Genomic DNA, 12,046 nt, shown 5'->3' with positions numbered 1-12,046 from the left:
CGCGATCGCGGTAAATCTTCGTCGATTTTTCGCGCATATCCAGCATCAAGAAATCGTTGCATTTCTTTACAGTATAAATCAGAGAAATTTTTATTTTTATCCATCTTTTTTTTAAGTGGGCATAAACGCTTTAAAGCTGTAACCCGACTATCAGAGTTTGGGGGCAGATCAGTTTTCCACAATAAACCAGTTTCCCAGATAGACCCCAAACATCTACTTGTTTTTTCTAATGTTTGATGAGCTCTTTTATTGTTCGCACTTATCTTTTTTATCTCACTCACACCCATACTTTCAATCTTAAAATATTGTTCAATTAATTCATCGAATTTTTTCCTTTTGCATTTACAAATTTCAAAACATGCACAAATGTTCGAAAAATTTTCTTCTTTAATAATTTTCTCTTCGTTTTTTCCAACACTAGCATATCCATGCACGACCCACCCCAAAGGTGTCAAAGAAAAAGCACAATTACGCTCAAAAATTGCACGAAATTCTTTGTTTACTAATAGCTGCCAATTATCCTGCCCAATCAAAATCTTAGCTTGCGCGTTTTTGTATGGTTGAATAAAAACACTTTGCGTTTTTGCTATATATCGGACAATTTCTTTTGAAATTGACTGACAAGGGAGTGATAAGCCAGATGCGGAGATTGCATTTTTAATCTCGAACTTATTATCATTAGCGTTGATTTGAAAATTTACCTTTTTACAATGCATGTTAGCAGAAGCCATGTTTACAACCCCCTGTATACGTATATCAATATCGGTGCCTTGTTAATTTAATTTACTCGCAAGCTCTGCATTAATGAGAGTGAGCGTAGATCCGTCGTCCAATAAAGAGTAAGTTTAAATATAGCCGCGTGGACCTAGCACTTTGACTGGCGCAATCTTTAATAAAGTATTACACCCCTTCCAGTCACAAAACCTCATCGTGCTGCTCTGAATCTACGATTGGTGACTTTAAGGCTTTATTTTTTAAATTTTCAGGTTTTATTTGCGAAGCTTGTGCTTTTCCTTTTAAATGCTTATGAAAATTTCTTTTTTCAGAGAAACTGTGTAGCAAGCTATGATGAGGTTTCTGACATTCTGAGCAATTATTCGCTTTACACTCTGATTGTGCATGTCCCGTATTCAAACATCTGTAGCATAAACGCAACTTTTTTGCCAAAAACCAACGACGCGATAATGTTTCACGCGTAAAAGACACACAGTCGGCTGGCCTATGATTTCCACGAAGACATACGGCACATTCGTTTTTTAACACAGCACCACAAAAATCCGATCCTACATCATCGCTACACGAGTTTACAAAAGCTTTTTGTGACTTTATAGGTTTACATTGCTTTTTTCCTGGCTCCACTTCAAAAATTTTCGATTCACAATCCAAACCAAGCAGCCCGCCCGCAATCACATGTTCCGCTTCCCGATATAAGAAATCCGCCAGTTTTTCTAGCTCTGTTTTTTTCTCTTTGCATTCAAAAGCGTATTTATTGAACAAAATCTTTAAAGCTGATGGCATTTTTCGACCAATATTCTGCACTAGTTCAATACTACGCAAATAACACACTAAATTCAAGGAGCGAAAAGCAGAGACAGCATTCCTAACCTTAGAAGCGAACTCGGTGATTCTAATTTGATTTAAGGCTAAACTTGGAAGATCATTCAGTTCTTTTACGAGGCTTCTAGCTAGATCTTGTTTATTACCGTAATGTAATTCTAACGTTTTAATTACCGCTGCTGCATTACATCCACTCGCTAGCAAAGGTCCGACCGTTTCGCGAGCTTTTCCTCTCAAAGCACCAAAAAGCCGCGAAACATTTTCCCGATCGGTGTAACTCCCTAGATCTGTTGATACGTCGTAAATTTTCTTAAAATGCAACCATTCTAAAGCATCACCTGAAAATGTTGGCAAATCTTTCATCGAAGCTAATCTGTTTGACAGATTCGTATCATTTCTTCGATTTGAAGTGTTCCGCGCCGCTAACAAAGTTGCTTCTAATACGCTAGCTAGTCGAGAAAATGCACTGTCGCGATCACTTTCATTACTTTGCACGCGCCCAGTCACACCCCTTGACATATTTCCGCCTTGCAGAAAAAACTGCCTTTCACCTCCCTGCAGGTTATTACGAAAATTACCATTCCGCCAATTTGCGCACTCCGAGGACGGAGGGACTGATGATGCGCGTCGCCTACTGTTTGACTTCTCTCTCGGCGTTGATGACGCGAATATATCAATTCTTTGCCGCTTTGGATCGCTTGACTCGGCCTCGTTACTCATGACTCCAACCTTTTTCTTTGCTCCCTTGTAAACCTTCAGAGGAGCGATGCTTTGTGGAAGCTGATCAGTAGGAACTGCTTCTAACCTTCTTTATTGTCTTTTCGATTTCCCGAAGAAAAGTCCCGGGTTTCGGCACCAAATTGTAAAAGCCAGGACATAAAAAAGATTCGGAAAGACAAATGAAATATGGATAAAACTAACTTTTTTTATTTTAAGAACAAAAACTTAAAATTAAATTAAAGTATACCTTTTCGATCAACAGTTGTAAAACGAACTAACAAGGGTCTTTATTGTTTTTTTATAAAAACAAAACTTGGTAACCATGCCAAGAACTATAATGTTTTATAACGCGGTCGCATTTTTTTTTTTTTTTAACAAAAACAAAATACGAGCGAAAGTACATTTCGAACATGCACTATTGCAATTTTAATAAAAATACAACTCATCACCCTAAAATACTTGCCAAACGACCCCAAAGTCTAAAAAGATCTTCGTGCACGTATTCGAGCCTACATGACAAACATAAAGGTCCATTGACCCGTGAGGCTCAAAAGCCCTTTGAAAGCTCATCCTTTCAAAGGCAGGCATAAAACATTTTTGGGGAAAAAACAAATTAAAAAAATGTTTTAAACGTACTTTCGCCTTACAATCTTAATTTCTTTTCTTCCATTACAATGATCGTTTGATATCGTTCCATTTCCAACATTACGTAATTGTTCAGAAAATCGTGCATCTTAACCGTCAAGTTGTACTCTTTTGTTAGTCCTTAAATTCAGAGGAATAACTGATTTCCAAATCATGGATGATTTAAGACATACTCTGATTACATCAGCTCTTGTACCTTTGTGTACAACTGGTAAAATTTGTCAAAAATCTCTAACAAAAACGAAAGTAATTCCACCCATTATCTTATCACACGATTTCAGATCACTTTGCGTACGATCGATTGCTTCAATATAAGCTCGGTAAATCATTGTGCACTCATCGCATATAATGAGTTTTGTATGACGTAAAATGATCGCCAGAGAACTATTCTTACGAATAAAAAAAAATGATTCTTGCTCACGTGTCACGTTAAAAAGTTGAAAAAGCAGTCTTACCATTTGCAAGAAGATGATCAGCAATCTGATACGGTGCTACACCGAGAGCCAAATAACCTGATGATCGAACGTAGGCGAGAAGTAGGTAAGTTAGAAAAGTTTTTTCAGTACCTCCAGGAAAATCTAAGAAAAAACATGATTTTCATCACTATTAAGGTTTTGAGTACTATAATCAAAGGCTTGACATTGATCTAGTACTAATTTAGAGAGTTCATTATTGATATTTTCTAAAAAATCATTAATATAATGTGCGATCCAGAACGTAATATCGAACGGATCAATTTCAACGTAATATCAAACGAAAATTTATTTTATCACGGATCAGTATCGGCAAAACTAAAACAACGGTTCAACGTTCAAAGGTAAAAAAACGTTTATATATCGAAAAATCAAAGAATCGCCAAGTTGTCTCTGGAGTACATATGTAACGTCCATTAACGTATTTACTTAAATCGTCTTCTTGATTTTCAACTGCAAATGTTGCGAGTCAGGCTCTTTGTTGACGTGCTTGCAAATGTATTTCATAGCTTAAACCGTATCACAAAATTCAACATTAATATGAGCATTAAAAATTCTTGATAAATATGGACAATAAGACACGACCCATCTGTTATCAACATCAATAGAATTTTTTCGAATATTTAATACAGTACTATGACCCCCGTCCTTACAACTTTTTATGCGGTAGATTGGATATCCATCATCTTCAGTTTGTGTTTCCAATATGAATGAGCAAGGAACATATTTTTATACACTATTAAACTTTCATGTAAGGCGATGATGTGTTAGTGTCGCCGTAGGATTTATGAATCATATTTTTACAGACTGTTTTAAATAGTAAGGTATCTACGTTTTGGAAGTTCAGCCGAAACTATAAAATCAACTTTATTTAACTAAATTTTATCGTCTAACCACAGAAGTAAATGAGCATAAGGGAGACCTATATTTTATCATACAACACTGTGTTTATAACAATTACCTTTTTTAAATATTTTTCTTTTGGGTATCAGGTCCATGAATTTTTTTAGTTTCAAATGAAAGACTCGAGAAATAATGTCATGTCTATCAAATGACTTCTACCCAGAAAATAATTGATTCTTTATTTCTGGCCATCCAGGAGTACATCAAAAGTGATAAATAAATCAGAGCGTCCATATTTACATAAGTAAGTCATAGCATCCTGAGTTTTTTCATGCATGTATCTGGGTGAACCAGTAAATGATGATGAAAGTATAACGCTTCAGTCAATATCTGCAGCCCGAAGATTAGCATCTTGATTAATTGCGTCTCTTAAATGGAGATAATCTGTAGCTCGCAACTTAACTTGATTATAACGTATATTTTACTATTTAACGTATATGTTACTCGAAGTATCTTTGTCTGGCCTCTGGTCTGTTTTTGGCCCTTTTATAGAGGCGTCTGTGTTTGAGACATTGGCACTTCAATTCCGCAATTTCCTTATTCCACCAGTCAGTTGAGCGTTTGACGTTCCATCTTTTTGGCATGGAAGCCTCGCAAGCGGGTCTTAGGAGTCGCATGGTTGCCTCAGTGAGCTTCTGTACTCCTTCTACTGTGTTCAGGTTTCGTTTATCGCTTTAAATAGAAATAATGCCATTCTCAACTTTTTCTGCTAGTCAATCTATGTCCAGCTTCTTAACATTCCATCTTGTTTTGTATGCTATGGCTCTTCTGTCTATTGTATCGGTGATTTTAAAGACAATTTATTGGTGATTGCTACCATTTTCGTCCTCAATTATCTGCGACTCCTTCACTTTCGGCGCAAGGCTCTCCAAAACTAGTGTAATGTCTGGTGTTGATTCGCCAAAACCTGGCTTTCGAAGCGTCATGGTCCTTCCTTCGTTTACAACGACCAGTTCTAGCCTTGCCACCATATGTATGACTGCCTGGCCCTCGAACTTTATTGTAGGCATTTTTTATTCTACTGCTCTTGGATAGAAGTCTTCAGCGACTATAAGGTCGCCTTCCATGCCATCCCTGATGGGATCTTCGAGGTAATTCATTCTTCTCCTGTATTCCTTGATACTAGTCTTTGGTGAAAAGTAGCAGTTGACATACGCAATGCCTCCAGCCTGCAACCAGACAAAATGTCTTTCCGATCCACGTGCGTCTTGGCTGATTTTGTCTGGTCTAGGAACTGAAATGGCCGACATATTTGTTGCATTGCTAAGTCACTTAGGCGGCTTATAGTTCCGGTACTACTCGCTCATAAGCGATACGTCTACCCTTCTTTTTCATAGTATTTGTGGCAGAAGGGCGTCTACGTCAATTACCCCGTTCATGTTTCCTTGGAGAAATCTGGGCATTATTTTGGGTTTCTTTTTCTTCTGTCCAGGACCTGTCTAAAGGCCCTGCATGCTTTAGATCCAGGCACATGATTGGTGCTCTCTTCTCCATGCGCGGATACACTGCATAGGACACATCGTGGTTTGGCTTTGCAGTCCTTAGCTCTGTGCTTGTCCTTCCCGCGTCTCCAGCAGAGACCTGATCGGACGGGGCCTCTACTGTCGTATCTTGTGTGCCCATATCCCAGGCATCTGTAGCATCGCTGAACGATGATCCTGCACCTGAGACGGCACCTGATTCATCCTACTGCTATTTTTTCTCAAAAGGGACAAAGCGCCAGCCCCATTCATTACGGCCAGTGCCATTCTCTCCTGCCATCAATTTGGCAGTAGTATAGCCACTTTAATTTCGCCTGGGTCGTCTGTGGTTTTAGCAGCCTCTTGGATAGCTGCTATAACTTCGTCTTTATCGGCGACTGCCTGTAAGTCCAGTACCTCCAAGGTAACTCTAGGTTTCCTTGATTGTACCTTTCCTGCGGTTCCAATAGCCAGTGAGATAGCCTGCCTTAACTTCTCCTTGTGTTTAGTGCTTTTGGCGAGCTCCACCAGAATACAACCAGCCTTTGTCCTGCGTATTCTGGTAACTTCCGCACTGCAGACTTTCGGGTCGACAGCGTTGCGAAATGCTCTCAGTACTTCCGCGTATGACTTTTTTTCTGCTGGTTTCACGAGGATGGCCTCGTTCCTTTCCTATGTCTTTCTCCGCTTTATTTTCTTTTCTAGCTTATTTTTGTTTGGAGTCGGTGTACTACCCAGCAGCTTCTTTCTAGCAGCCACTTGCTCCTTGTGGTTCGCAAGTGCCTGTTTTCTTCTGTTTACGACTTCCCTCCACAGTTCGTCGTCGTCATCGTTGTTCTTACTTTTTTTCGATACGCTCCGATCCTCAGTAGCGCCATCGTCTGTACCTCTCTTTTTTGAAGGCTGTCTTATCACACGAGCTGGCAGAGATGTCCTTAAAACTAACATCTCCCCCACAGTCTTCTGGCAGCAGTCTTTAAGATCCTTTAAGAGCCCACAGATTTCTTCCAGGTCAACTCTGGCTTCCTCGACTGTGCTGCTGACATTTGGCTGCCTGTCAATTGCTTTTTTAATACTTTGTAGGACGTCTGCCATCCTACCTAGTACTTATTTCTCTTCCTTTTCTGTGTCACTCAAGGTTTTCTGTAAGTAAGCGACTACCGTTGATTTAGCCAGTGCCAGCTGATGTTCATTCTGGCTATTCTGGTCTTTATCCTGTGGTCCGATCGTTTAACTAACCTCTAGTTGTCGTTTGCTTTTGGATGTTAGAAAGCATAGCACTTTCGTGCTGGACGCCTTTGTGGGCTTCCCCAGGATCCGTGAGGCCAACACCAGTCATTCGAGCTTTCACCAGGTCGAAACTGGCAGCAAATTTCCTCTGAGGGGTTACCTGGGGTACTCCTCAGATGTTTTTATTAGCGTCACCCATGTTTGGTTCCATTCGGGAACCAACCCTAGATTTTTTTACTAGGTTTTCTCCTCGGCATTTTGGTTTACGGGAACTATTTTACTTAGTTAGAACCATCTACGGATACAAGCTTCGATCGCCGCAGCGCCTTGGAGCTATACACCCACGGAAAGCTTGCCACCATCTGCCACCCGAAGAGCACCCCATAGGCTGACTACCTCAGCCCCGGGGACAATTATCAATATTATTACTATTGTCATTATCATTATTATAATCATTATTATTATTACTTTTATAATGACCATTCTTTTCAGTTTAATTTTCTCATTGAGAAATATTATTTGAGTAATAAGTATCTTCTTGAGTATCCTGACTGTCACTATCATCTTAGCACTCTAATATTTTCATTATTATTGTCACTGATATCACTTTCATTTTTATTTTAACCATTCGTATTATAAATGCTATTGATAAGATTATTATTAGTATTATTATTATTATTATTTTTATTATTATTATAATTATTATTGTTATTATTAATACTTTCACGGTTATTGTTAAAGTTATCATCATTATTAACTTGTCATCATATACATCATTATCATTATTAGTCTTACGATCATTATTATTACTTTTTTACAGTCAAGATGGCTTATAAATTTTACCTTCAAATCAAAAGGAATAAAGAGTAGTTAGGAAATGATGGAAAATAATAAAGAATTTTGAAGTCCATTTTTACTTCAAGAGGAAAAGAGGAGGAATACTTACGCTTCTAGGCAAAGCATTATTATTAGAATTAGTATTAATACTGTTATATTAGTTATCTTCATTATTTACAATATTTTTATTACCATCGTCTTTTATAGTATTAGAATGTTTATTATTATATTTGTTGTACTCAATTTGATTTTTTTAGTATTATTATTATTTGTGTTTCCAAAAAGACCACTCTAAGTGTAATGAACAAAATTAAATGTTTGAAAATAAAATCTGAAGGAGAGGAAAATGATAACAAAAATTATTTAGATACTCGTAAAAACATCTTACCGATTGCATTTTTATTAGTATGGTGTAGTAAGATACTAACGATTTATTAAAATGATTAGTACACCTGTATATTAGCAAGGCATACGTCTTGCAACACTGCATTGAATAAGGCCATTATGTTTGTTGCAACCATGGTGAGTTTCGCATTAAGAAATTATATTTAATAATGAATCTTTACACTTTAATAAGAAAAAAATAGTAAAAACAAAGACAACAAATTCCAAGATCCCACATTAGTCTGCAGTCAAAATTTAACATTAAGTATAGAACATGGTGATTGATTATAAAATGTATCGTTTGATTTTTCATACAATTTTATAGTGTGGATTAAATTCAAAATTTCTTACATTATATATTACTACAGAATTCCTTAGTTATGCATTTGAAGTTACAAATATCTTACACGTATGCACTAAAAATATTTAGATTGACCATGAATGATTTAAAAATATTATGAATTGTAATGTAACATGATATAAGTACCTCCATCGCAGAATAGAGTCCATTTTTCACGAGAAACCCTATCACATTCTCGCACAGGCGGATAAGTCCAGGTCGAAGGTTATCTAGTTCCACATTCTTTGTTATAGCCCAAGTTTTTGTAGATGTGAATCCTACTAGCATATGCAATCTCAATAGAATGCTTTTGTAATCATAAGGCTGATTAGGATCGAAATCAGATAGTTCATGTAAGCAACAATACAAAATTTTTTTTACTTGTGAAATCCATGAAAGAGAATATTCTTTTAATAATGCTACTCCTACATATGAAGAACAAATGGAATCAGAGTCCAAGGTTTCTATTATATATCTAAAAAATCAATATAAATGAAGAATATTAGGTTACTCATAATTTAAGCCACATTTATAACTTTTTTTTTCGAGTCAGATTATGTTATTTAAATAATTATTACATCAAGCATAAATGTGTATATTAGTTTCGAATGTATATAAATTAACCATTATTTACCTAATTAATAACCATTATTTACCTAAATTAACGGAAATGCAGTAATGATATTTAAACATTTTTGAATGTTAGGTCTTGCTGGATCTAGCTTAAAATGAATTTCATCTCACGCAAAAAAATCAAGTCTATGTTTTGAGCTTATGTTTGTAAGCAGACTTGGACTTAAAATTAACTAATGAGGAACAGGAAGACTTTAGTGGAAGCTAGGAATATAAAATAAAAATAATTTTTTTTCACTTAACAAAACTCACTGTACTTGAAAAATTTTAAATAGATTCGATTTACGTGTATTAAAAAAAAACTCTATTAATGTGTCAGTATTAAATCAACAAAAGTTACAAAACCAAAAATATTCTTGGAATCCAAACTGTGAGCTTTATTAAAAAAAAGTTAAATGGTCCAGTAACAGCACAACCAAGGTGCTTCTGTAAGCGAACCCCAAGGCAGACTGACTGCACAGACACTGCTCCCCTTCTTTCTCGCTACTCGGATCCTATTGGTCCACTGCTTACACTCTTGTAAGATTACAATTGATGTACAAATGAGAGCCATAATACACGGTAGGATTCTTTAATGTTAATAAAATGATTGGCAATTTTTTTCAAGATACACAAACAAACATTTTGTATTTTCCAAAAACATAAGCTCAATGAACCACACACACATGCGAGTTTACAATAAGATTGAATCCAAACTCAATTTAAATGTTAATTCTCAAGTGTAACGTACAATAGTATAGGTAAGACTCAACGCTCCCTCTTTTTAAATCTCGTAACAAGGGGCGCTAGGGCCGAGAGAGGGAAAGAGCAAGCAAGGAAAGAGTCTTTCGAGGTAGTACACGACTAGCCTTCGAGGGAAACACACGCGCTACTTTGCCTATGATTTTGGTAGCTTGAAGAAAGGTCTTTCAAATAACAAGTGTTGGTCATTCTCGAGACGCGTCTCCTTACCAATATCTTCTCTACGTAACAGTTTTAATACTAAGTGTGGGGTACGGTAAGAGTCAGAATTTTTTAAAATCTTATTTGACGCATTTTAAAAAATTTCGCCGAGAAGCACACATAGTGCAGTGCCACGAAAACACAACAACCAAAAATTGAGAGGCCGAGGATCCGACCAAAAACGACAGTTCCGGGCATATTCTACAAGCAGTGGTATTCATCTACAATTGCAGATAATCACAGGGTTAGGATAATCAAGGAGACAAGCGCCGAGCGCTGAAGGGAAACAGTCTTCAAAATTGTATTATTATTGGTGTGCATATCGACAAGCATGTAAGTACATTTGTAATAAAATTAATTTTATCTTTAACCCCTGAGGCAAGATAGGAGAGGCACTTATCAGATGAATATAAGGTAATGGTAATTTTTTAAAATTTATTTAAATCTAATATACATATACACATGTACATACATATTTATATAGATCTGTTATTCCGTTTGCTCCCTCTTGTAGTGTGTTTTTTTTCTTAAAACGCAAATAAATCGCGCGAAATAACACATAGACGCATTGGACTAGTACAATTTTCTGCTGGAAAAACGATTCATGTGGTTAAGAATTCTAGAACCTGGAGAAACATAGGTGAGTCATAACACAAAGATTCAACGAGTCGGTCGAAGACAGGAATCAGCAGAGACCAGAGGGGAGAGAGAACAGCGTCTTAAGAGACAGGATAAGTGTCATAAATCGGATCAAGCACTAAAAGCAGGGAAACTCTCTCGCCTGTTTGTTCTCTTTCAAACTTCGCAGCTAGGTAAAAGTAAAAGGGACCAAAAATTAGGATCCAGGAACAACATATAACGTAGTCAGAGCTGGTAAGAGGGATCCTCAGCATTATCTTTTCCGATACAACAAACCCACGTGTTCACACTATACTAGACATATTTATACTGACTCAGGGCGGTCTAAATTTTTCAAATAGGGCCCGAATGTGTCGTGTGAGTAAAGAGAGACATTTAGAAAAATCTAAGCTACACATACAGTAAACATGCCACTCTCTCGGAGTACGAACTACAACGTTGTGAATATCGGGGGAGAAATAAACGACAACAGAATTGAAATAGGAAATATAGTTAACAGAAGAGAACGAACAAATACAAGACAAAATAGCTGGAACTAGAAATAGAAGCGGAAGGGTGTGAGATACTTGACGCCCTAGACGGAAGTACTAAAGCGAAAGTAATGAGCCTGTTCTCGACGACGAAAGCTAGGCTAAAATATGCAGAGAGAGTGGACACGTCTCGGAACGTTGCTACAGGAATCATTCGAGATTTGCTGGCGATAAGCACAGAACCCAGCGCCAAATTTTGTGACACTCGAAGGATCAGAAGTCGTACAAACGGAGAATGAATTATTTTTTCTCGGCACACTTGCGAGCACACTAAAGGGAAAAGCAGCTGAACATTTTGCGCTCAGACTGGCTGAATTTGGGACAGTTCAGTAATTTCTTTGGGAACTTGTGAGGATGTATGGAAGCACAAACAACTCGGACACGCTGATGGCACAGTTAAAGATAATTAGACAGCAAAACCAGGAATTGATAGAGAACCACGGCGAAAGAGTACAAGGATTGTATAATAAAAACGGCTGACGATGCTACATGATTTGAATCCAAGCCCACTCCCTATTCAGTATTAGGTAATAAAAAAAAGCGCAAACGCAGAGGCAGTGAAGCAATTTACATATGGCTTGTACCCAACATACAGATGTAAAATTACATGCTTAAGCCCGAGGACACTCTGCAAAGCAATTATAGAAGCGCTGAAAATAGATAGCGATCTTAGCCTATGGCATGCAATACCAGTAAGTACACTGCTCGCACACAACAAAGCAACAACCGAGTGTAGGCGACTAGTAACCCTGG

The 12,046-nt window shown here is 37.3% G+C and overlaps 1 long non-coding RNA gene across 1 annotated transcript in view; it reads right to left on the bottom strand.

The window, feature by feature from the left end:
- LOC149373792 (uncharacterized) overlaps positions 1–9,016 on the bottom strand; it is a 119,330-nt gene extending 110,314 nt beyond the window's left edge. Inside the window, exon 1 of the long non-coding RNA XR_016293304.1 lies at positions 8,697–9,016. This is a non-coding gene — a long non-coding RNA (uncharacterized LOC149373792). The remainder of the gene's footprint in view (positions 1–8,696) is intronic.
- Between the last annotated feature and the right edge of the window lie 3,030 nt (positions 9,017–12,046).

The sequence above is a fragment of the Copidosoma floridanum genome, unplaced genomic scaffold, assembly GCF_036245765.1.
Source record: "Copidosoma floridanum isolate Cflo_tuat_1 unplaced genomic scaffold, Cflo_Japanese_pri ptg000027l, whole genome shotgun sequence".
Lineage (NCBI taxonomy): Eukaryota > Metazoa > Arthropoda > Insecta > Hymenoptera > Encyrtidae > Copidosoma > Copidosoma floridanum.
Note: the sequence above shows the minus strand (reverse complement) of the source record. Positions and strands in the feature narration are given on the sequence as shown.